We start from the raw sequence: 25155 nt of genomic DNA on the forward strand, positions 1-25155 counted from the left end.
GACACAGCTGTATCAATACATAGGACATAGAAAGAAGGGCACTAGAGAGAGTTATAGGGCTCTAGACTGCGTCCAAAATGGATGAATATGCAACAAAGTGCTGCACAACATTAAAACATTTTTAATAATAATTTGGTTATTAGTTGTACTATTATTATATTTAGTAATATATTTCTTTAAGTTAAACCAAACTTTTATTTTGAAGGGTTTCCGTGAAGACCTTTGATTTTCGTATATATGATGATATTTCTCAAATGAAATGGTGAAATGCTCATGAATGGCTCTCAGAGAAGTTCTAGAGATTATGTTTATGCGTTCTTGTTCTGGTATATTGAGGCGTAGCCTTCAGTATGTGTGTAGTAAACGAGACACATCTGTCCCATTCATTCACACAGAGACACGCAGAACATGCAGGATTTAGATTTAAATAGTCTTTTAAGGCTTATCCTAAAAACAGTCACTGTTGTCACTCATGCGGTAGTAAAATCGCCAACTCCCATTGAAAATAAACAACTTGTGTACACCTTGACATTGCATATCTCTAGCAGTGCCATCGATTTCCATCACTCAAGACCCTTAGGCGGCTTTTGGCTCTTGCACTGTCCTCCAAAATGCCAGTTCACCTTGGCCTGAAAACATCCCTGCACAGAGGATCCAGGCTCTTAGCCGAAGACCGGTGTACGCCTACATATGTGTGGGAGGAAGCCAATGAGAAAACCCTGGGATTTGTCAAACCCAAGCAATGAAGGAAATATATGCAGCACAGGGTGTCCCTTTGCACAAGGGAGATTTCCAATTACTCACTGCTCCTGAGAGCTTAGCAGGTGGCCACAGCTATCAAGAGCCATGAGAAAAGTGAAGAAATTCAGTTCCTAAGAATGACATCCTCAGGACAGAAAATGCTCTTTTGGGAAAATGTGATATTCAAGAGCCAAAAAAGGAGTCTAGCTGTGAGATGAAAGGTAGAAATCATTATCGTAATGTAGAGCAGCAGGTGAATCTGTGTTCGGTGGAAAACACGGGCTTGTGTTTATGAGCACTGTGGAAAGGTTCGGGATGTCATTAAAGAAGAATCATTTTGTGCATTCTCAGTAAAACTGACCCTTTTGTCCCTTTGTCTTTCATGGACACATCTAAATGCTGTGGTTTCAAGAAAGCAATTAGAAAAGAATAGCTTTATGACTAATCTAAAATGACTTCACTATTTGCCTTCACCTTTCTCCAAATGGTTTTGAACTTTCTGTTCATCTTCCACCACAAGAATCAATAGAAAAAAACTATTTCAAGTTAGAGGTTAGCATACATGGAAAAGTAAGCAAAGATGTTTTGGTGTAGTGTTTGAGGTGATGAGATGCAAAAAGTGGGGGTTTGGTTTTGCAGGGATACGGGAAGATGCCAATCACAGGAATACTGGAGTGAAAGGCAACCGAGGCAAACCTGTTTCCATCACATGAATTATGAACACGGTATGAATTTTGTCATGAATTGAGAAAAAAACCTATACTGTATAAAATAAAAACCTCTCCAACTCAAACATTTCTAGTGACTGGTCACATCTAAATGTTTCAATCGGCCTAACTGAATTTGAACAATTAAATTCACACTAATTCAACTTGGCCAAGCGAAACATTTAGATGTGATCAGTCCATAGAAAAATTTGAGATGGAGAAGTATGATTTTTACAGTGATTAACTTAACCTGCAAAGATCACTGTTGTACAACATTCACAGCACGTTAGCTGGTTGAACAAACTTGAGTTTCAGAGTAGGTTTAGAGTTGACAAAACCAAACAAATCCAACCTGATCCAGATCCAGTTATAAGCTACAAAACCGACAGAATCCTGAAACAAAAAAATAAAATAAAAAACGGATAGATTTTTGGTAAAACTGCACCACACTACCAAATGATTAACTGGTTTATTTAAAACACTTCAAGATATTAAGATATTACTAATACAGTACAGTACACACACACATTTGTTTCATACTGGAATTTTTGTAATGAGTTGTTATATCACAAATACATCACTAAAAGCCTGATCTTTTTATAACTCATCCACTTATGACTTCAACACACCCACATGCCACACAAATCCAGAACCGAGCAACATTACCAATTACCCTTAATGAACAGACCGACAGTCATAATAGGGTTTCAACAGCCACGGCTGTTCTGAGAACAGTGAATAAGATCACTGTCAGATAAGTGCAGTTCTGTCACAAAAGCACAATTCAGAGCGAATCACTTCCTACAATTAAGTCTGGCAGCTTAATTCTCACTACAATAACTCACACACGGCACTGTGGGGTAAAAAGAAATGGGCAGAACTGCATCACGGCACAAAGGAACAAACGTGGCGGGGCGAACGCAATAACTTGTCTTTATCAATATTCTGCTCACTCGTTTATAGGCTAAACAGAGGGCTCTTTCATCTGTCTAATAGCGTGGCCGGCAAACGCACCAGGCACAGTATAATTGGTTAATTCTCCAAGGAAGCAAAGGGTTCACAACCATCGAGGCAGAACAAATCAAAGTATCCTACACCCCCTCCTTCTTCCTCTTCATCTACCCTTCTCTTTCTATCTTTCTATCGCTCATAAAAATTGGCCTGGTGATGCCACCGTGCTGGAAACCTCCTTTATTAAATTACGCACACTATCAGATGGGGAAGCACTCTGCCCTCCAGCCTTTAATTGAATATCTGGATCAGCCATGACTGATTTTTTAACAAGGAGGTCAAATGAGTTTTAATTGCTACATGCAATAACAATTAAGCGACCAGAGCTTTGTTAGAAATAAAAACTGAAAAAAAAAGCAAGCGTGAGTGTAGTATGTATCCTTAATCATAATGCAACCCCACAAAGAACTGCTTTAAAAATGCAACATGCTAAAAATCTAACTCTATTACAAAGTTTAAAATAGTTGAGTACATTACAGGATTCTGTGTACATTAGAAGCTTTCTGAATGCAGTGCACTGTGCTCTGTAGTCGTTTCTAACACAAGCACATAGATATTAGAGAGGATGGGGTTTGGAAGAGATACCATCACACCATCCGAATCTTACAATCAGCAAAATCTTCTTGGGTCGATAAAAACACAGGTGTTTCGAGAGCAGCAGTTAGTTTGTCTTACTGATAGAAACAAATGTGCATCCTGAAATACTCTGCTTTCACTGAATATGTTTAGACTAAATCTACAAAGAATTTGTGTGTATTTGTGACAGTCCTGCAGAGACAGACATTGTCTTTGAATCCAAGTTCAGCCGCATTCATCACTTCACATTTCAATTCATTTACAGTACCTCATTATTGCTACTGTAATTTAAACAAACGTCTAATCCTACGTGTTATGCTTTGCGGCAATTCATCCTGCTTCGGGCATGAATGATATCCTAAATTCCACCGCTTTCCTGTACAGCGATGAAACTTTTCAAATTATGTGTGATAAAACCATAAAAAGTTTTACATAGGCAGCACGTTTAGAATGAGCAAGCAAAATCTTGTTAAAATCTCTTAAAAATAGCTCCCATATTTATATATATATATATATATATATATATATTTTATTCACAGTCTTTTGTTCCAAATAAATGTATGATCTGCACAGTACACTTCCAAGATTCAAATAATAACAAGAGCATAAAAGACATTTCTAACCATATAAGAAAGATTTAATGCGAGACAATATTTTCCATAAAAGATTAGTTTTGGTACAATCAAATACAGGAAACACCGTTCTCAGGTCAAAGTTTATTTACTGTGTTTGCCAAATTCACTAAATCAAAAGTAGCAGCACATGGCTTCCTATAAACACTAATCATCTATGGTTTTAAATACCTTTATAGCTTTATAATGCAACTTTTATTGTTTTATAGCCTGTGTGGAGCAGATAATGATTTGTTTATCTCAGAGTGTTTCGAAGTGCTGCCGTTTCATTGAATGCATGTGTGTGTGTCTGTCTTCAGGGAATGACGACCCACTGTGTCTCTCTCGCTCTCTGACTCTCAGATGCCTTACAAGGCCATTCCTTCCCTATGCCTGTGTTAGATCTGGTTTCTGCTCATCCCTGGATCCATTTCCGCTGCTGCTGTCGGCTGCCTTAGAACCACACACGCACGCAGGAATACACAGACTGCCTGTTGACACAGTGCAGGGCACTTTTCCATTGCACACCCCCTCAAGGAGCTCCAGTCCCATTGTGCCCTTCCTTTAGTATGCACTCATGACCAAGTGTACACATGTACCCTGCTCTCTTTGATCCCAAAACAGACAACCATTTAACCAGCAGTGCAGCTTCGCAGATTGGAAACTATCAATTCCAGGTACCTAGCAAGTTTAGCTTGGACCAGTGTTTCCAACCCCTCTATCAATGCTGCCACTAGATCTAAACCACCACGGCAAGATGCATTATTTTACATTTAATTATTTTAATTTGCAAGTTTGCAGTTTAAATGTAATCTAATAAGGGTTAATTAGGGTAATAAGGGATAAAACGGAATTTTGAAAAAAATAAAACGGAATTTGGGAAAAAATAAAATGGATTTCATAGGGCCCTAAGAAAGGAAAAAAAAAATGTATTGTATCATATGGCCTCTTTAAAATGTTACATGAATATTGAAGCATTATTAGCATTAGTAATTTATGTTCAGCTAAATCATTTTGTTTAGAATTGTTTAGTATGAGGTTTAAAGAGCCACACAGATGGGAAATAAAAAACTACCTGTATTACAGTGTATGATGTAGCTGTCCATCAGTGTAAACAATGTGCAAAGTAATTAAACCAAAAAGTACACGATTTATAAAGTTATTGGCTTCTAAAGAGTCGACTCTGAATCGCTGAAACGAGTCGTTATAGATTTCAAATCTTTTGCCCATCTCTATGTACGTCACTAGGAACACTTTGCATAATAATCTCCGCCTACCGTCTTGGGAGAAACAAAGCTCTGACCTGCCCCACCCCCCCACACAGACGCTCTGGTTGGTGTGATAGCATCATGTCGAGGAGACAGTGTGTTTTTAATTGTAAAGGCAAGTTTGTTTTATTTTCACTGCCAAAAAATGTAAGATCAGAAGAACCAATGGCATTTAACTGATGACTGCTTTTCTAATCTCGGTGAGTACAGCGGGATTTTCAAAGCGTTTGGCCATAAAAGAGGGTTCATTACCAACTTTATTTAGACCAACAAGCATCTCCGAATCACAACGCGAAGTATGATTATGAAGTAGGGCTGCACGATATTGGGAAAAAATCACATTGCGATATTTTATTTTTCTGCGATATATATTGCGATATTTTTTCCTACAAACAAAAATGGGGTGAGCATAATTACATTCTCATTTTAAATGATTTAAACATCGACACCATCGTGTCAATTGATTAATTATGAGCGAGGAAGAGAGAGCAAGACAGTGCTCATGTTGTTTGAAAACGGCTCTCTCTCTCTCGGTCTCTCGCTCCCTCTCAATTCAATTCATATTGCTTTTTTGCCATGACATACAAAAGGTACATATTGCCAAAGCACTGTACATAGCAGAATAGAAACAAACAAAACAAAAATACTTATATATTCATAAGAAAAAATAATTACATGCAAAATAAATCCATATACATTTCTATAAACATTGATGGTACTTCTCTCTGTCTCTCTCGCGCTCTCTGTCTGTCTCTCGCGCGCGCGCTCTTGTCTCCCTGTCTCTCGCGCACGCGCGCGCGCTCTGTCTCTCGGTCTCTCTCGCGCGCTCCCTCTCTCTCTCTGCCTTGTTAAACTTGCATGTGTTTTTCAGTCCTGTCAATGATAAACTTTCACTCTATGATGGTTAAGCTGTGCAATTAATCCGCAAATCACATTCGTCAAGGCCGGGGAGCAGCTGGACCGTGTAATGTTTCTTATTTCAATGAATAATGGATCAACTACGACAGCCTACATCGCACATCCTGCGATGTGACTATCGTGGATTCGTACATCGCGATATCGATGCTTAAACGACACATTGTGCAGCCCTATTATGAAGTTATGTGTTTGTTTTCTCCCGAGCGTCTTATCAGTATGTCGCGCTAGCACTAACAGTTATATGTTAAAACCCTCTGGAGTCGATTAACGCGGATACGCGTTATGAGTCATTTTCCCCTGATAACCCCCGAAAAAGTCGGCACTGATCTTCATTTACAAACACGTCATTAAAATGAAGTGTAACTCCGTGAATACTCAACGAAGAGACATGAGAGAGATATCTATAGAAAGCTTGACATGTCTACTTTACAACTAAACAAGTGCTGCCGAAAACAGATATTCTGTGATAAAGTAATCCATATGACAACAACGTGATGTCCAATCTTTCACGTCTCCCTTCATTATATCTAATGTGACCACGCCCCCGCGCTGAACGCGCTATTCAGATTCAAACTGAAGCGCGCGGCTTGAATACACCCACACAGAAGAAAGAGCAGCGAGACAGTTCAAGTTTTTTATTTTACTGTTTGCTTCGCGATGAGAGGAATAAGACATAATTCACCCCAAAAAGATGCTAACGCATTGTTTACCATGACGTTGTGTGCGGAACAACCAATCAAACCTGACTATGTTAGTTGACCAATCAGAACACAGAATGCTACCGAAAGGTGGGGTTTAAGGAAACTGAATCTGTTGAACAGCTTCGCGCGAACCGTTTGGGGATCTCTGAGAATTGAGGTAATTTTAAAATGATATTTTGACAAAATGACAATGTTTTTTAACCTTGGATGGATTTAAACCTGTTGTACAGGACTTATAAACAGTGATAGGAGGCTTAGGATTTTCATCTTACTGGCTCTTTAAACTGAATCTGTTGCACAGATATAAAAAGGTCTGTTGTGCTCATGGGGAACTGGGTTCAAGCTCAAACTGGATCTTGTTCTTGTTTTTTGTGCCACCCGATTTCCTTTCTCTATACTTTTCTCTCAATTCTCAAATATGCTGTCCAATAAACTGCACAAAATCCAGTAAATAAATAAAATAATAAATCTGCAGGTTTCTTTGTAGTTACTTTGCTCTTTGCTAGATTTTAAATTTGTGCTACATGCCAGTTCTTTTATGGGACTGTTCACCCTTCCTCATTAGCCAGACGGAGTTAAATTCAGCAGCCAAGATGCCACCAAGTCACGTGCCAAATTCAGTTGGCACAGTGGGACGCAATGCCCATACCTGGTTGTTGTTCAGTTATTGCCAAACCTGTGAAAAACAATGTACAATGTACTCACAGAAGACCACAAGTACAGGGAACCTTGCTTAAAAATGCTTCTCATTTTGGAAAAAAAGAGATGAGCTTCTTCCTTTCTGTTCGTTCTCCCTTTCTCAAACACTCTCACCAGAAAGGCTTTCTTTGTCATGCAAACAGCAGACAGTAAATCAGATGGCAGACGGCAGAAGGGAGGATGGTGTGGTGCAAGGGCTCAGGAGGAGGAAGTGGGCTTTGGCTTGAGTCGAGCTCAAATTCCCCCTCTGTTCGCAAAGTCAGCTTTTCCCATCAGCTCCGAGAACGGGCCAAGGGTTGCTCCGAACGGTTAGAGAGCCATGGAGAGACAAAAAGGTGGAAGAGTGACAGATGAAGAAACACTTCATCAGGTGGATACCATTCTGTCAATATCCTGCAAATCTATATAATTTGACAAATAAAAACTATGTTTAATAAATTGAATAAGCTATGTTTAACACTGGAAATTATTGGTTTTTATAAATAACAAACAATTTCTTTCAGATTCTGACAACTCTTTTCACAGCTAAAAGGAACACATATTCATTTATTATGGTTCTGTGGCCATAAGTTATTTTGGCAGGTTATAGAGTTCCCACACTTTTCAATTTCCCAGAGTTCCCAACATTTTCTGAATGTGAATTTAAGCCATTTCATAGACTGCTCAACAATTCTAGCAGAGAGAGAAAAGAAAAACATGCATTATGTTCAAGGGTTCAGGGTCAGGTTTTTTTTTATTTTTTTTTTATCCAAAGTGACAGTAATGTTTTTGAGAAGCAAGTCAGCATATTAGAATGATTTCTGAAGGATCATGTGACTTTGATGACTGGAGTAATGATGCTGAAAATACAGCTTTGCATTACACAAATAAAATATATTTTAAAATATAGTCACAGAGAAAACAGTTATTTTGAAATATAATAATATTTCACAATTTTACTGTACTTTTGCTCAAATAATAAGCACCTTGCTGAGCATAAGAGACTTTAATTATATTAATCTGACCACAGACTTTGTGAATGAAAAAAAAACTACATAAAAAAACAGACATGCACTAAACTGGAGAAAGAAAAAAATGACATACTCCCAAACATACAATCTCTAAACATCCAGAAATAATCACTGAACCTCCACCTGGTAAAGTGAAGTAAACACTAATAAATTAATGTACCCACATCAAATTAGATGTATTATTAAAGCAGAGAAAGCGTGTTTGAATGCACCTTGATTCTGTAATATCAGCCAAAAAGGAAGGACAAGGCAGAGTGATTTATGAAAAATTGCAAAGACAAACAATTTCTTTTTATTTGCATTTACATGCACCAATGACAAGTGTGCACAATGAAGTTAAGAAGTTAAACAAGGTCAGTTTTGATTTGATGTTGATTTTATGATTAACCCAAGATTGAATGAGGAGGAATGTTAGTAAATCATCAAAAGAAGATTCGTAATCATGTTTATTTTGCCTCTCTAAATCCCCGCAGACGCCCAGCGTGACCTAACGATGCTGAAAAGTCAGCTTCATCTGCCACTGTCGACCCTCAGGACATGAAGCATAACTTTACTGGTTATTCAAGCACTAAACCCCTGCAACAGCCTGTGAGTGTCAGACTTAGGCCTTCTGGGAGCTCTGTGGGACATACAGAGAGACAAGCCTGGCTGAAACAAAGACAAAGAGTGACCAGAGACAAGACACATCCACCGTTTGACCCCCAGAGCATCTGTCCTCTCTCCTCTGAGCTGAATATACCAAAGGCAGACTAAACAACATCAGTCTCACATGTCTCACTGTACAATAGACATCTTTAGACTCTATAACCAACACTGTACGATCAATACAATGAACATCACTAGGTAACACACATTGCAGTTTATATCTGTGTTTTCATACTTGAGTTTTGGCACAGACAGCTTGGACCATGCAGCACAGAAATGAGAAATAAATAAGTTTCAACTTGTCTCTCTCTCAAAGGAATTCGGTCCTTACAAACAAGTGCAATCTTTCGCATTTCAACCTGAGGCAATATGTGATAGCCACAAGCTATTTTCAGCCAACGTGCCAAGCCATTTCTAAAGCGTTTCAGATGCTGGACTCACAGCAGCGTGTTTGTCTCTGACGGAGAACAGCGTGTGTGTGTGTGTGTGTGTGTGTGTGTGTGTGTGTGTGTGTGTGTGTGTGTGTGTGTGTGTGTGTGTGCTCTTGTTTTTGTGACATATCAGGACACAACTCTGTATAATGACATGGGTATGACACTGGTATTACAAGGAGAGGGTGACTTATGAGACATAACCCATGTCCCCATTTTTCAAAACGCTTATAAATCATACAGAATGAGTTTTCTTGGGTTTCCTGTGAGGGTTAGGGTTAGGTGTAGGCTTGGTAAAGGGCCATAGAATATACAGTTTTTACAGTATAAAAACCATTACACCTATGGGATGTCCCCACTTTATCACAAAAAAGTGTGTGTGCGTGTGTGTGTGTGTGTGTGTGTGTGTGTTTGAGAGACGGAAGCGACAGGAAGCTGATCGCATGAGGAAACATGCAATACAGTTATGCTCTTTGTTCTTGTAATCACACAGATCACCTGAACGTGACTATGGAAGTCAAAAACATAACCCCACTTCATCATACCTGTGTAACAAGTTAACTTTAGAAGGAAGCAAAAACTGATTTATGTATGAACACCTTTACAAAAATTAACCATGCAACCATAATTTCCGCTAAAATATGAGTTACTCCATGTTATGATATATGATAGACGATAGAATTAGTTTATTACAGTTCTACAGTACTAATAGTATTCTGTCAGGGTACGGACTTAGGTTTCCACAGAGTTTGCTAGGAATGTCTATTTTTTTATATATATTATATATAATAGCCCAGATTTGACATCTGATAGGACACGTCCTATCATATGCATCGCAGATGAACAAACAATATGCCCTTCAAATGTAAATTAATATGTCAAAAAAACATCTCCATGATGTACATGTGCTATAAAGAATATTAATATAATAATTATTTTTTATCATTATATTATTTATATAGTTATGTTTTATCATTATTTATTTTTTATTACTATTATGTATTTATTAATATATAATTTAACAATATGTAATACAATAATAAATAAGAAGAATCTTAAAGGCATGTTGTCACCAATATTTAAAGCTATAAATATATGCAATTAAAATGTATATTATGTAAATATTAAGATATATACATTTTATATTTGTATAATATATTTTTACATTTACATTGCTATATTTCTCAGTTCCATGTGTTTCCAGGCCTGGACATTTAAATAATGGGTTGTCATCGTGGCTGTGGGTAAACTTAAGGAAAACATCAATAGTAGATTTTTGGAGCGTATTTTAACCAAACAGAGCGGACGATAGTTCCCACAAGTGTAACGTGTGCTATTCGGCTATAGAAGTCCCTTTTCACTCAATCAATTCCAGGCTCATACGAGTCAATTATTCCCAAAGAGACGATACGAGTTCAATTGAGTCTCCAGAACAGCGCGGACCGATTCAGTTCGATTCGCGGGAGTGTCGTTCATCGAAACGGTTATGATTCACTGGCAAGAACCGACTCACAAGAACAATTAGTTCACATCGCCAGTACAGTGCAGACGGGGTGTGAAACTGCGGAAGTCTCTCCACAAGACACCTGCTGCAAGATGATCATCAACCCCGACTAACTGACTCTACATATCTGTGTATGTTAGAAAAAGATAACAAAACAAACCCACAGCACGAACTATAATTAACACACACACACACATTCCCCACTGACACGCTGAGACGATAAACAACGTGGTTAATAAAACAACAATGTAGTTCTCTTTCTAACTTTTCAAAACAAGAAGAACCGTTAGTAAACATGCAGTTGATAAAGCCACGTGCAACACGTCTAAATGAGGGGGTGAGAGAAGCTACTTTTTAGCGCTGGAGAAAGAGAAACTAACTGTTTAAATGGAATGTATCGCACGCGCTGAGCCAAACGAGTCTCGAGCGCGTTTGTGCGCGAATCTTCCGGGCTCGCGCAGAAAAGAGCCGCAAACAGGAGCTCTGAAAGACTAAAAAGTGCTACTTACTGGTGAAAGAAGAAATGTTTAATAATCCAAACGTATCCCCAATGTGTACGAGTCGAGGTTCAGACCAGTGTTGTGGTGTCAGCAGTACTCACACGCCGCCTGCTGCCTCTCAATCACGCGCACTGAGATGATTGAGGAGGCGCGCAGAGGCGTGCACGAGCTCAATTCATTATTCACACGGAGGACAGTGGACTGTCCTACCCAAGTTTCCCAACATCGATCTTCTGTGGTTTCACCTCAGTGCCTGTTTTATGTGAAATATTTACGGGATCATTTTAGTAAAGACTGACTTGCTATTGGGTTGCTATATATATATATATATATATATATATATATATATATATATATATATATATATATATATATATATATATATATATTCAAATGAACACTGTTAATGTCTAAACGTCTTATAAATTAATTAAAGCTATTCTACAGCTTCACACATCCTGTTCTTTAAAATATAACTAAATGTCGCTGGCGTATATTTAAAATATTACATTATAAAAACCACTATATATTTTCCCTAAAAACATCCATTCTCATTTCTAATACACAAATGCAGCATGATGTACAGTGTTCTTTCTTTCAGTCTTTCTTTACGTGAAAACAGAATTATGCAGATGTTATAAAAATTTGAGATTTGCTTTATTGCCAAACATAATTGAATTAAATAGAAAACTTAACACTTTTAGTTTTGTCCCAAAGTAGCCTACTCAATTTGTGTTAGCCTGCTCCGTTAAATTCATTAAGATCCATTAAAATTAAGATTAATATAAAAACACAATTTTAGACTAGACGTAGATTAATCTTGAATCGGGAATTTTAATAACTCCTCAATAGGCTATAGGTCAACTTTGCCCATCACAGGTGTGTGCAGATTCTACAGGACAATAGGAAGATATAATGCAAACAAATGGCACTCTTGGTATATCAAAACAAAATTACACAAAGGAACACGACCAAAGTTTATGCTGCATGGGTAAGCGTTTCTTCGCCTCTAAAACAGTCTCACGTAACAGTTCGGTGTTTGTTTCTCTCCTTCAGCCCGAGATACAGCCTAATAAATTATTCAACTACAGCAGATGCACCAGCACAACCCCAGTATACGCAAATGCAGCATCTGAAAGCGCGAGGTGAAGTTAAATGCATGCGCGTGCATGTAATTCCTCCTTTTAAAAGCCGATACAAAACCCATCGTCCGAGGAGCGACTGCATTGCATTGCCTGAAAGCATCAAAGAAAGCTACGCTAAACTATGAATCGATGTAGCTGATAGATGTGCTCGGATCCGCAGATACTGTAGGCTACATCACCCAATAACAGCAGCACATATGCGGATTGACACAGATGCACATGAAACAGTCATCACAACAACGCGATTCGCTTTAAACCCATCCGTGTGGCGCTTTCAGCACCGCAGGATCTTAAAGTGTCCCGAACGGGATGAATTACCGTGGTTTGGATGGCCGCACTCCCTCGCTGGACCGATATACCTCCAGTCAAGTGTTTCTCTCTCCGCTTGTCTCTCTATCCGCTTTCCAACTGTCTCAAGTATTTGGACCACGAGCGCGTTCACGTCATGAAATGCGCGTGCTCTAATTGGAGGGCTGCTGCTCTGCAACAACTGATACAGTGTTACAGTGTTTCACCTGGTGAAACATCTATGACTTAAAGTGCGAGGATAGATAGATAGATAGATAGATAGATAGATAGATAGATAGATAGATAGATAGATAGATAGATAGATAGATAGATAGATAGATAGATAGATAGATAGATAGATAGATAGATAGATAGATAGATAGATAGAACTTCAATGTAATTAACAACAATGTATTTAAATTCACAATATATGAAATCACTGAACTTTAAAAAATAAAAAAGTATAATGTTATAAAATTGTATAATTTAATGCTAAGACACTTTCATCTTCATGCAGCCTGCTCGGCCTGGACAAGAAGTCTCAGATTCACTGTTCTTTTAGTTGCATTGTGGACCATGTAGCACATCTTGTCAAATAGCTATAACAATCCAGTAAGGGGAATATATTTGATGAGATATGCAGTGACTTCGATGTTTGACAATCAGTATCCAGACAAGCGTACGAATCCGTTCCATCCAGAGTTCAACTGCATAATCCAGTCAAGGGTATGAAAACAGGTATGAGTGCATTGAGAATAAATCAGTAGTGTGGTTGTTCTAGTATAGAAGGCCAGAAGGAATGCAGAGTAGTCCGGTTCTCAGAGTTACAGTAGGAGCAGTTTTAACTTTGAACTTTGGCTGTTTCAAAGCAAGGGTAGTAGTTATTATTATACACTACCTATCATGATGATTTATGACTTTGACCTTTGACCTTTTGACAGGTTGAACTTCCGGTAACCTTATGATGGATGGGCGGGACAAATGAGATCAAGGGTTAACCTATGACCTTTCCACGCATCGATCATGTGCTTTTGACAGAAAGTTTTACCCTATTGACCTAATTAGTTCTAAATTATATTTTTGACGGCTAGTTTAATCGGAAGATGAAAGACTCCCCACGCATCGATCATGTGCTTTTGACAGAAAGTTTTACCCTATTGACCTAGTTAGTTTTAAATTAAAACGGTATATGAAAGACTCCCCAATCATCGATCATGTGGTTTTGACAGAAAGTTTTACCCTATTGACCGTTAGTTTGTTTGAAGTCTGTGCCAGATAACTTGTTTGAAGTTTGTGTCAGTTAGCTTGTTTGAAGTTTGTGTCAGTTAGCTTGTTTGAAGTTTGTGTCAGTTAGCTTGTTTGAAGTTTGTGCCAGTTAGCTTGTTTGAAGTTTGTGCCAGATAGCTTGTTTGAAGTTTGTGTCAGTTAGCTTGTTTGAAGTTTATCACAGTTATACGGTTATGTGTGTGTGTGTGTGTGTGGTTATACGGCTTCTCCCCCTCCCATTACATTTATGAGCGGTGTATAAATGGGGTCGATGTGTTCTACATTTATATATATATATATAAAACATCCTATAATTTATATATATAAAACAATTAAAGATTGAAAAAACATTTCAGTTATATAATTTATATAATCTAAAACACATTTTAATTATTTCACATTTATATATATAAAACATTATATAATTTATATAATCTAAAACACATTTTAGTTATTTAACATTTATATATAAAACATTATATAATTTATATAATCTAAAACACATTTTAATTATTTCACATTTATATATATAAAACATTATATAGTTTATATTATATACATAATCTAAAAACAATTTAACTAAGGTTATAAATTAAACCGTATAAAAAAATATACTGAAACCGACTGTTTCAGATAAAACAAGATCTTTTTTTTTCTTTTTCTTTTTTTAGAGAGCAGGAAAGAGATGTTTTCACATCACCTTCCTGACCTGCAAGTATTCACAGCGTCTTCGTTTGCACGCTACACTTCACTTTCTTCCGAATTTACTAACCAATCATAATATCTTCAAAGCCATTTTTAATTAAAACCAAACGTATCTCACACGGGAGTACCATGATTTTGACAGTTTTCTGACGGTTCACCTATGAATTACGGCTGGTGCGCGTCTAGCATCTCTTGTACCCCTCTCTCTCTCCCTCTCTCTCCCTCTAATGCCTGTGTACACACATTCGTCTCCAAGTCTTATTTTCTTCTTTTAATGAATAAAAACACATTATACATTCACAAACAATATAAAACAAAACATTTACATTAGTTTTGTTCATCACTAAAAAATATACATTTTACCAGGATCGGGGAATATATAATTGAACAGAATGAAGAATATGGTCTATTGAGGAACCCGGACGTGTCATTGACACAATTCAGTTAAATTCATTTCACATTATTTGTTGCAAGACATTTTCTATATTATATTTAAAACCTTTTATATCCATCTTTATATCATATCTTTTTCAAAAAGCTGTTTAATTATTTATTTTAACCGTACACCTACAGTACCACCATACAATAAAATGCTGCATGCACGTACACTTTTAAGCGATCTGAATTATGACTAGCCTATAAATTTCATCATAAGCCACACGTACCTTGTTATATCACTATAATATCCACGGCGCTATACAAATTTGTATTCTGATAAACCATATAAACAAGCGGACATACGCGTGGACATATCAAGTTAAAAAGAGACTTATCTCTATTTTAAACAATATTAAATTATATATGACGGCATGTTACTAAACCGGAACATACATTTTAAACAAGTATTCATCGTTTTTATAAAACACATCGCAGTAACAGACATGTTACTAAACCAAAACAAATAATTTTATCATACATTTTTTTTAATCATGTATTCAATCAGTACTTATACAACATATTCAAACACATTTTAAACATATTTTAAACAAAAACTAATCATAAACGCAGCCTTCTCAAAATTACAGACATGTACAATCATGCTGATCACATATTATGGGATATTCAGACTTTTAGCCACTAATACGTTTTAGGATAATGAAAAACACCAACGTCTGAGGGGTGTCAAAATATCTCCAGTCCCCAAAACCCACTCAGACTCCAGGGGTTAAAGAATATGAAAATAAATAATTATATAATGACATCGGGCTACTAAAGCAATTCATTAAACAAAAAAAGGTATTCAACATTTAAGATAATCAAACTTATAAAACACACCATACTCTTCTTTTTTTAAAGAGATAACTTATTTTAAATGTGATAGCATAGTATATATACAATAAACATTTCTGATGATACATATAAAAATTTATCCCTTACATTTTTAGACCGGTGAGAGATGTCCAAACATGAATGAAATATCCCCAAAATAAAATAATACGACTTAAAAAATAAAATAAAAATGATTAAATCATAAACAGAATCTCACAGGTCCCCGTAGTGAAATGTATGTGAGACCTGAGGGGCTGCTTCACACACACCCCGCGCAGGCGAGGGTGGAGTTCCAGACCGCATGATCTAAGTCAATGGTGTACATTATTTCAAAGCTAACATTAATGTAATGTTTTTTTTTAATAATCAGTACCCCCACTACATCTGATGTCCGTTGATTCTTAATTCAACAAAATGATGATATATATTACCTAAAATATTTTATATTTTTATATAATATTATATAATAAAAAATTATTTATATCATATATCATATCATATGTATGATCATATTATATCAGATGCGTCATGCATTAATCACTTTAGATTCTTTAAAGTTCTTATTTTTAGCACCATCTTCAAAGTTTTCATACCATCTCTCTCTCTCTCCCTCTCTCTCCCCCTCACACACACACACACACACACACACACACACACACACACACACTCACTCACTCCCCCTCTCTCTCACACACACACACACACACTCTCTCTCTCTCTATCTCTCTCTCTCTCTCTCTCACACACACACACACACACACACACACACACACACACACACAATGAAACATGAAGCCAAAGTCTTTCTGTATGTTTTTTAAAAATAAAACTTAAAATATTGATTTTGCTTTAAATCTATACTGAGGAGCTCGTTTGTTTGTCACAGTATAGACTGTGAAGTTTAGATGAAGTTGTTTTATCTTTTAGAAGAAAGACCCTCGATGGTATTCAACCATTAAAGATGGTTCAGGAAAGACCCACGCGTCCTAGAGATGTAATTTATGTGCGTCGCTACGGTCGTAAACCTTTCACATATCCACGGTACTTTCAGACACAGAGCAGGAAAGACATTTGCAGGCCCTCTGCTTAGCCGTCCCAAAATACCTCCATTTAAAAGCAAAAATATTAAAATGACCGCCTGTACATCTAACAGGCTGTAGTTCTATTTTTTATATATTTTGTATTAAAAGTACTATCCATATTATATTCCTTATTTAAAACAATATATTTAACCGACAGTATCCCCCCAACGTGTGTTTTCCATCAGTTGTTTGCCCTTCAGCCTTATTACGTAGTGCTTTTCATTTAGCCTACTGTAAGATCCCTTTACAATAGTGTAATGAAAGTTAACTTTTCTTAAAAGTTTATAGTTGTATTTTACTATATCCCCATCCTTCTATCCTGTAGATTGTATGTGTACTGTAAAATAACAAATATACATCTTGCTTATAGTCAGTCAAATAATTACACCTACAATTTGAAACGTGTTTAAACACGTTGTGTGTCACTAAAGCAAGGCACACCGTCTATCGTCTTATTTTTTTTTAATAACGCGATGACCGGCATCGTCTCTTCATATAATTTATGCACCCGAGTGCTTTTCTCTCCAGAGAGGAAAACCCGTTCTCTTTGGATATGTTTGGCAGAAACATAATTTCTACATCAGAAATTTTTTTAAATGTACGACTGAACTTTTCTCATTCGACAGAAATACTATTTTCAAATTATTTACCTGGCCTATAACACTCGGTGTAAATGTTCTTACCTAGAACAGAAAACATACGCTTTGACTATTTTGTAGGCATCGTGTAATGTTAAATGGTTTACTAAAAAAAAACAGTAATCACCAGCAGCTGTGATTTTTCAAAAAGAAAGAAATGTACGAGCTAAGGATGTTTCAACTATTATCATCATTTCCCTTTGACCCGGATAAAGCGGTAATTAATTTTCTATGCGAGTGAAACAATATACAGTTCTCATACTATTTGTGTAAATAGCTGTGCTAAAACATTTATGACTATTTTAGCGCAGGCCAACAGATCATGTCAAGGGTGTTTCACATCTAAGAATCACAATGTTTTGTAAATGACATTTTTCTTACACCTCGAGATTTAGCCGTATCAAGATTTTGGACGGCCTTTCGTGTATTCGAGCGACCAAATCACTAAGAAAGAGAGTATAGCGAGAAAACTTACGTTTACAACACATATAGAATTCAGAATACAATTGTTAAAGTATTTTTTTTTTTGTTAAATGTTGATTTGTAAATGATATTTTTATTACTTCCGTTAGATTTAGTCATCGTGTTCGGATAGCCGATGACGCAAATCACATTTTGTTTTAAGACTCCTGTAAGTCCATGCCAACTCTCGCGCGGGAAGGAGAGCGGGGTGAGCGCATTCTATTCATTTAAGAAAAATGATTAAACATTTGACCTAACTTTTTTATTATTTTGACAAAACAAAACACGACGACATTAAACAATGTAATCAGTTCCTACGGCCATCTTCTTCGATTCAAATAAAGCAACATCTCCGGTGTACGTGTGTATGTGCTAAACATCTTTGCTTCTCCACTTCTCCAGATCTGTTAGATGGGCTACCGTTGTAATACAAACACATTTGAGAACTACGACGTTCTCACTTTTGTAACGGTTATAGAAAAATGCCGTACACACTTTTGCATTTCATAATTCAGTGATTTTAGCTGTAATGAGCACATAAGACAAAAATTGTCAACGTGTGACTCGTAAACATGTATCATTTTATTTATTCATTTATTTTTACCAGAGATAGGCGACCGATCTGCTGACACGTTGTTTTGCAGTTTTCTGATGAAGAGTTTTCCCTGAGTGCGGTCAAACATACACTGCCTGTGCATAGGAATTTTACAGCATGACAATATTGCCCCTACATCTAGAGCTCTTGTTCATATAGCGATGACCACATTCACATTGTTTCAGCATTTGCCGCTTGACATTAAAGAGTAGGCCTATGCGTACTCCCCTTCGGTCGTAAGCATTATCATCTACCGTGCGCTGAGATTTTTCTGCTTTGTCCACTTTTGACGGATTTGCTAGAGGGACTGTCACCTTGTTGTAACGTGATTACGTTTAAGATCCATAAGATTGCACTACATTCACCTGAAAAGGTTATACTCTTTTATACAGGAAATGTGTATCAGAATAACAATTACCTGATAGTGAAATCCACTCTTCTAAACTATTGTGAAAACTTTTAATGTTGATCTGTCCCAACAGCCGTGTATCTTTTTCATTGTTTTTTAGATAAAGACTATTCTCAGAGTTTGGCCAACAGACAAAAACATGAACAAAATAGAGTACAAGATGATTAAATGATTGTCAAGAGAGTGTTTAAACTGAGCTTGTGATGCACTTTAGAGCTTTTTTTCTGGTCTACCTGTGTCACAAAGACACATAATAGCCACTACCTCGACTTTTAAAATGAGTCTTACCATCTTCTGTTATGACTGTTACACTTAATACAAACCCATCTACTACACTAAAGTTAGACATTAAAAGTCATGGATGTCATGGATGCGGTATTTTCATCGTATGCATCTCTAAACAGTACTTCAATAAATAAACCGCTGTTGATAAGTCGTTCATTTTGAGTGAGAGGCGGGATGATTTTGACCGTTTTAGTCATTCGTCGTGCTTAAGGTCTGATCCGGGAAACCGCCCTACGACTGGAACTGCGCTGTCACGTCTAAAAAACCGCTCTTCTTTAAGAAAACCGCGAGGCGAGCAGTTTCTGACAGCTATCAATTCACTTCATTTTTTTTTTCACCACCACAAATATTTTGTTTAGCATACATATTAGTTTTAGTCAGTTACATAGGTGTCACGCATGAAGTTTATAGTTATTTTAAATAATTATGATAGAGTTACAGGTTTAGGTTAGTGGGGTGCCTGTAAGCGGTGACAACTTCGAGTATCGGAGACGACGGTGTTACTCAAACAGCCCATATCTTTATCTTTTAACAAAAACTGTCGTATTACGCGTTACTAAGGCAAAATCTGTAACAGCGTTCATTAATATGTTGAAATGAAAATAAACATACAAAACTTTATAATGACCGTGAGTTCAATATAGCCTAACACCGCATTGACAAATGTTTGTTCTAACGCTTTCGCCCAAAATTTGCGAGATTTCTTAACGGACGCTAGAGCGAACTGTAAACCACACACTTCCTCATCGCATTACGCTAAGAAACTGCACATGGTTAAAGCTATTACACCATAAACTGTCTAAAGTTGTTAATGTACAAGCACAGTAAACTATTTCTACAAAAAAATATCATTGCACTACTGTTTTTGCATATAATACATCGTTCAACAATACTTTTGCACACTCATTTGACCGTATTTATTACCGCCGTTCTCACGTTCCTGCTGTTCATAATGTATATATAATCCTTCATTGCTCGGTTCATCATGTACATACGATCCCTACATTGCATTCATATTTATATTCTGTATATACTCTGATCAATATCGTATATAGCAACTACACTTTATATTCTGTATAGCTTTACTTACTCTGCACTTTTATGTATATAAAACACTATATTCTTGCACTTCTGGTGAGATGCTAACTGCATTTTATTAGCTCTGTACTTGTACTCTGCATAATGACAATAAAGTTTAATCTAATCTAATCTAAACAAGTACAATCGTACGCTTCCAGGACTTTGCAAATTCTTTCTGTTTAAATTAGTTTAAACTGACTTTCACATTCTTATCTTATTTTCACCAACTAAGCGTTATTCCTAGGCCTCGCGGATTGTTTTCTAGTTTTGCCGTCAACCTCTTTGTTCATACGTCGCGATATCTCTGTGAATTTGCTTGATTTCATAAAATATCTTTTACGTTATATCAGTATACTATCCTACTTTATATCAGATACAAGTTTGTTTCTTCATATTTCTCGCAAGTCAAACCCCTAACCACGACCTTTCACCCTCCTCCGCTTTTTGAGCGCTTTTTTTTTTTTTTTTTTTCGACCCACCGCTACTTCCTCGTGACTACGGCTAGTCTTAATTCCCTGTGAGCGGCTGACCTCATAAACTCTGCAGTTATCGCAGGTTTTCTTATGATCTGCGAACAAGGGTTTTACAGGGTCTGGAACTCCACCCTCGCCTGCGCGGGGTGTGTGTGAAGCAGCCCCTCAGGTCTCACATACATTTCACTACGGGGACCTGTGAGATTCTGTTTATGATTTAATCATTTTTATTTTATTTTTTAAGTCGTATTATTTTATTTTGGGGATATTTCATTCATGTTTGGACATCTCTCACCGGTCTAAAAATGTAAGGGATAAATTTTTATATGTATCATCAGAAATGTTTATTGTATATATACTATGCTATCACATTTAAAATAAGTTATCTCTTTAAAAAAAGAAGAGTATGGTGTGTTTTATAAGTTTGATTATCTTAAATGTTGAATACCTTTTTTTGTTTAATGAATTGCTTTAGTAGCCCGATGTCATTATATAATTATTTATTTTCATATTCTTTAACCCCTGGAGTCTGAGTGGGTTTTGGGGACTGGAGATATTTTGACACCCCTCAGACGTTGGTGTTTTTCATTATCCTAAAACGTATTAGTGGCTAAAAGTCTGAATATCCCATAATATGTGATCAGCATGATTGTACATGTCTGTAATTTTGAGAAGGCTGCGTTTATGATTAGTTTTTGTTTAAAATATGTTTAAAATGTGTTTGAATATGTTGTATAAGTACTGATTGAATACATGATTAAAAAAAATGTATGATAAAATTATTTGTTTTGGTTTAGTAACATGTCTGTTACTGCGATGTGTTTTATAAAAACGATGAATACTTGTTTAAAATGTATGTTCCGGTTTAGTAACATGCCGTCATATATAATTTAATATTGTTTAAAATAGAGATAAGTCTCTTTTTAACTTGATATGTCCACGCGTATGTCCGCTTGTTTATATGGTTTATCAGAATACAAATTTGTATAGCGCCGTGGATATTATAGTGATATAACAAGGTACGTGTGGCTTATGATGAAATTTATAGGCTAGTCATAATTCAGATCGCTTAAAAGTGTACGTGCATGCAGCATTTTATTGTATGGTGGTACTGTAGGTGTACGGTTAAAATAAATAATTAAACAGCTTTTTGAAAAAGATATGATATAAAGATGGATATAAAAGGTTTTAAATATAATATAGAAAATGTCTTGCAACAAATAATGTGAAATGAATTTAACTGAATTGTGTCAATGACACGTCCGGGTTCCTCAATAGACCATATTCTTCATTCTGTTCAATTATATATTCCCCGATCCTGGTAAAATGTATATTTTTTAGTGATGAACAAAACTAATGTAAATGTTTTGTTTTATATTGTTTGTGAATGTATAATGTGTTTTTATTCATTAAAAGAAGAAAATAAGACTTGGAGACGAATGTGTGTACACAGGCATTAGAGGGAGAGAGAGGGAGAGAGAGAGGGGTACAAGAGATGCTAGACGCGCACCAGCCGTAATTCATAGGTGAACCGTCAGAAAACTGTCAAAATCATGGTACTCCCGTGTGAGATACGTTTGGTTTTAATTAAAAATGGCTTTGAAGATATTATGATTGGTTAGTAAATTCGGAAGAAAGTGAAGTGTAGCGTGCAAACGAAGACGCTGTGAATACTTGCAGGTCAGGAAGGTGATGTGAAAACATCTCTTTCCTGCTCTCTAAAAAAAGAAAAAGAAAAAAAAAGATCTTGTTTTATCTGAAACAGTCGGTTTCAGTATATTTTTTTATACGGTTTAATTTATAACCTTAGTTAAATTGTTTTTAGATTATGTATATAATATAAACTATATAATGTTTTATATATATAAATGTGAAATAATTAAAATGTGTTTTAGATTATATAAATTATATAATGTTTTATATATAAATGTTAAATAACTAAAATGTGTTTTAGATTATATAAATTATATAATGTTTTATATATATAAATGTGAAATAATTAAAATGTGTTTTAGATTATATAAATTATATAACTGAAATGTTTTTTCAATCTTTAATTGTTTTATATATATAAATTATAGGATGTTTTATATATATATATATAAATGTAGAACACATCGACCCCATTTATACACCGCTCATAAATGTAATGGGAGGGGGAGAAGCCGTATAACCACACACACACACACACACATAACCGTATAACTGTGATAAACTTCAAACAAGCTAACTGACACAAACTTCAAACAAGCTATCTGGCACAAACTTCAAACAAGCTAACTGGCACAAACTTCAAACAAGCTAACTGACACAAACTTCAAACAAGCTAACTGACACAAACTTCAAACAAGCTAACTGACACAAACTTCAAACAAGTTATCTGGCACAGACTTCAAACAAACTAACGGTCAATAGGGTAAAACTTTCTGTCAAAACCACATGATCGATGATTGGGGAGTCTTTCATATACCGTTTTAATTTAAAACTAACTAGGTCAATAGGGTAAAACTTTCTGTCAAAAGCACATGATCGATGCGTGGGGAGTCTTTCATCTTCCGATTAAACTAGCCGTCAAAAATATAATTTAGAACTAATTAGGTCAATAGGGTAAAACTTTCTGTCAAAAGCACATGATCGATGCGTGGAAAGGTCATAGGTTAACCCTTGATCTCATTTGTCCCGCCCATCCATCATAAGGTTACCGGAAGTTCAACCTGTCAAAAGGTCAAAGGTCAAAGTCATAAATCATCATGATAGGTAGTGTATAATAATAACTACTAAGGGTGAACACACTATGCTGGTCTCTCCTGAAGAGCCACATACCAATGACACCGTCTCTACACACACATACGCACATGAATTCCTGTTCATTTAAGGGGTGTGTTTGTGTGATACTAAGAGTCTCTAATAACCCTCTACCCTCTAAAACAGCATAATTCCCCCAGTCATCTATATAAGAGGTGACATAATCTAATAAGCATGCATGTTTTTGCATAAATGCATAAATTAGTGCACTTCAACCTGCTATATTATAATTTGATTACACCAAATCCTCCCTCTGCAGTGCCAAAACTGTTTATAATCTCAACATCATAATGTATGTGATAAAATGGAGACAACGAGTACCCAAATTATAGCTACTACTATGCGTCCACAAAATTGGAATGTTAAAATGACATTAAGGAATATTCCCAGGACTTTGCCGAGCAGCATATGCTCCTGGACCAACATTCCCATGAATTAGAATTTAAAATCAGATTTTTATTCCCCCCTTTCACTGTCCTTTATATCTGATTTGATGATGATGTCACTGGTAGCTTAGTGGTAACAAACTGGTGTTAGAAACCCATGTAAACTGTTCCTCTTGTAAGCTGCGTTGGATAATACAGCATTAGCTAAATAGTCAACTCGAGAAATATTACAAGCAGTGTGCATCAGGGTATAAATTATTTTTCACTGGTTCTGCCCAACACACTCTCATGGCAAAAAGGTCTTTATTTAGAGCAGATTTGCAAAAAATGCGCAAATAAATTTGCTTAAGAGCATAAGAACATAAATAAAACATTCTAAAATTAGAACTGTTGTAACTCCCCTGTACAACAATGACCTTGTACTTGCTCTTTTTTGTATGGCGTAATGCATATTATCTGGTAACACTTTACATTAAGGTTCCCTTTGGGATTTATAAAGGTGTTCATAAATGACCAATAATTCATTTAGAACTGCATTATCAAATATAAGGTTTGGTTTCACAGGTTATTAATGTTTATAACTCACAAATACATGGTTTACAGGTGTCAACATTACATTAAGGTTTGCAGGTAACTAACATTGAAATTAAAATGTTCATTATTAATATCTCATCAAGTTGTGTATAGGGATCATACACTGTTGCATAGTATGATAGATAAGATGCAGAGTAGCTTATAAGCAAGTCAGAAAGTGAAACATTCATGAGATTTAAAAGATAAAACCACAAATAAAACACCCTTTAGGCTCGCTATAATAGTCTATTTTTGCTGCATCGTTAAATAAATCAGGAATCTGGTTTTGAAGGAAATAAGAATAGATAAATATGTTTATAAAGCAATTATAACATGAGTTAAAAATGGCTCACTATTTGGCAGGTATAGTTT

General features: G+C 36.1%; 1 protein-coding gene across 7 annotated transcripts in view; it reads right to left on the reverse strand.

Moving 5' to 3' along the window:
- LOC128021422 (spermatid perinuclear RNA-binding protein) overlaps positions 1 to 12887 on the reverse strand; it is an 88965-nt gene extending 76078 nt beyond the window's left edge. For 3 of the 7 annotated variants that reach the window (XM_052608560.1, XM_052608566.1, XM_052608565.1), the window contains exon 1: positions 11332 to 11487. The gene's annotated coding sequence lies outside the window, so the exon portion shown is untranslated. Of the gene's footprint in view, positions 1 to 11331; positions 11489 to 12785 lie in introns of those variants that run through there. The other 4 variants (XM_052608562.1, XM_052608561.1, XM_052608564.1 and 1 more) reach the window with 4 other exon arrangements.
- Positions 12888 to 25155: the final 12268 nt, after the last annotated feature.

The sequence above is a fragment of the Carassius gibelio genome, chromosome A10 (genome assembly GCF_023724105.1).
Source record: "Carassius gibelio isolate Cgi1373 ecotype wild population from Czech Republic chromosome A10, carGib1.2-hapl.c, whole genome shotgun sequence".
NCBI lineage: Eukaryota > Metazoa > Chordata > Actinopteri > Cypriniformes > Cyprinidae > Carassius > Carassius gibelio.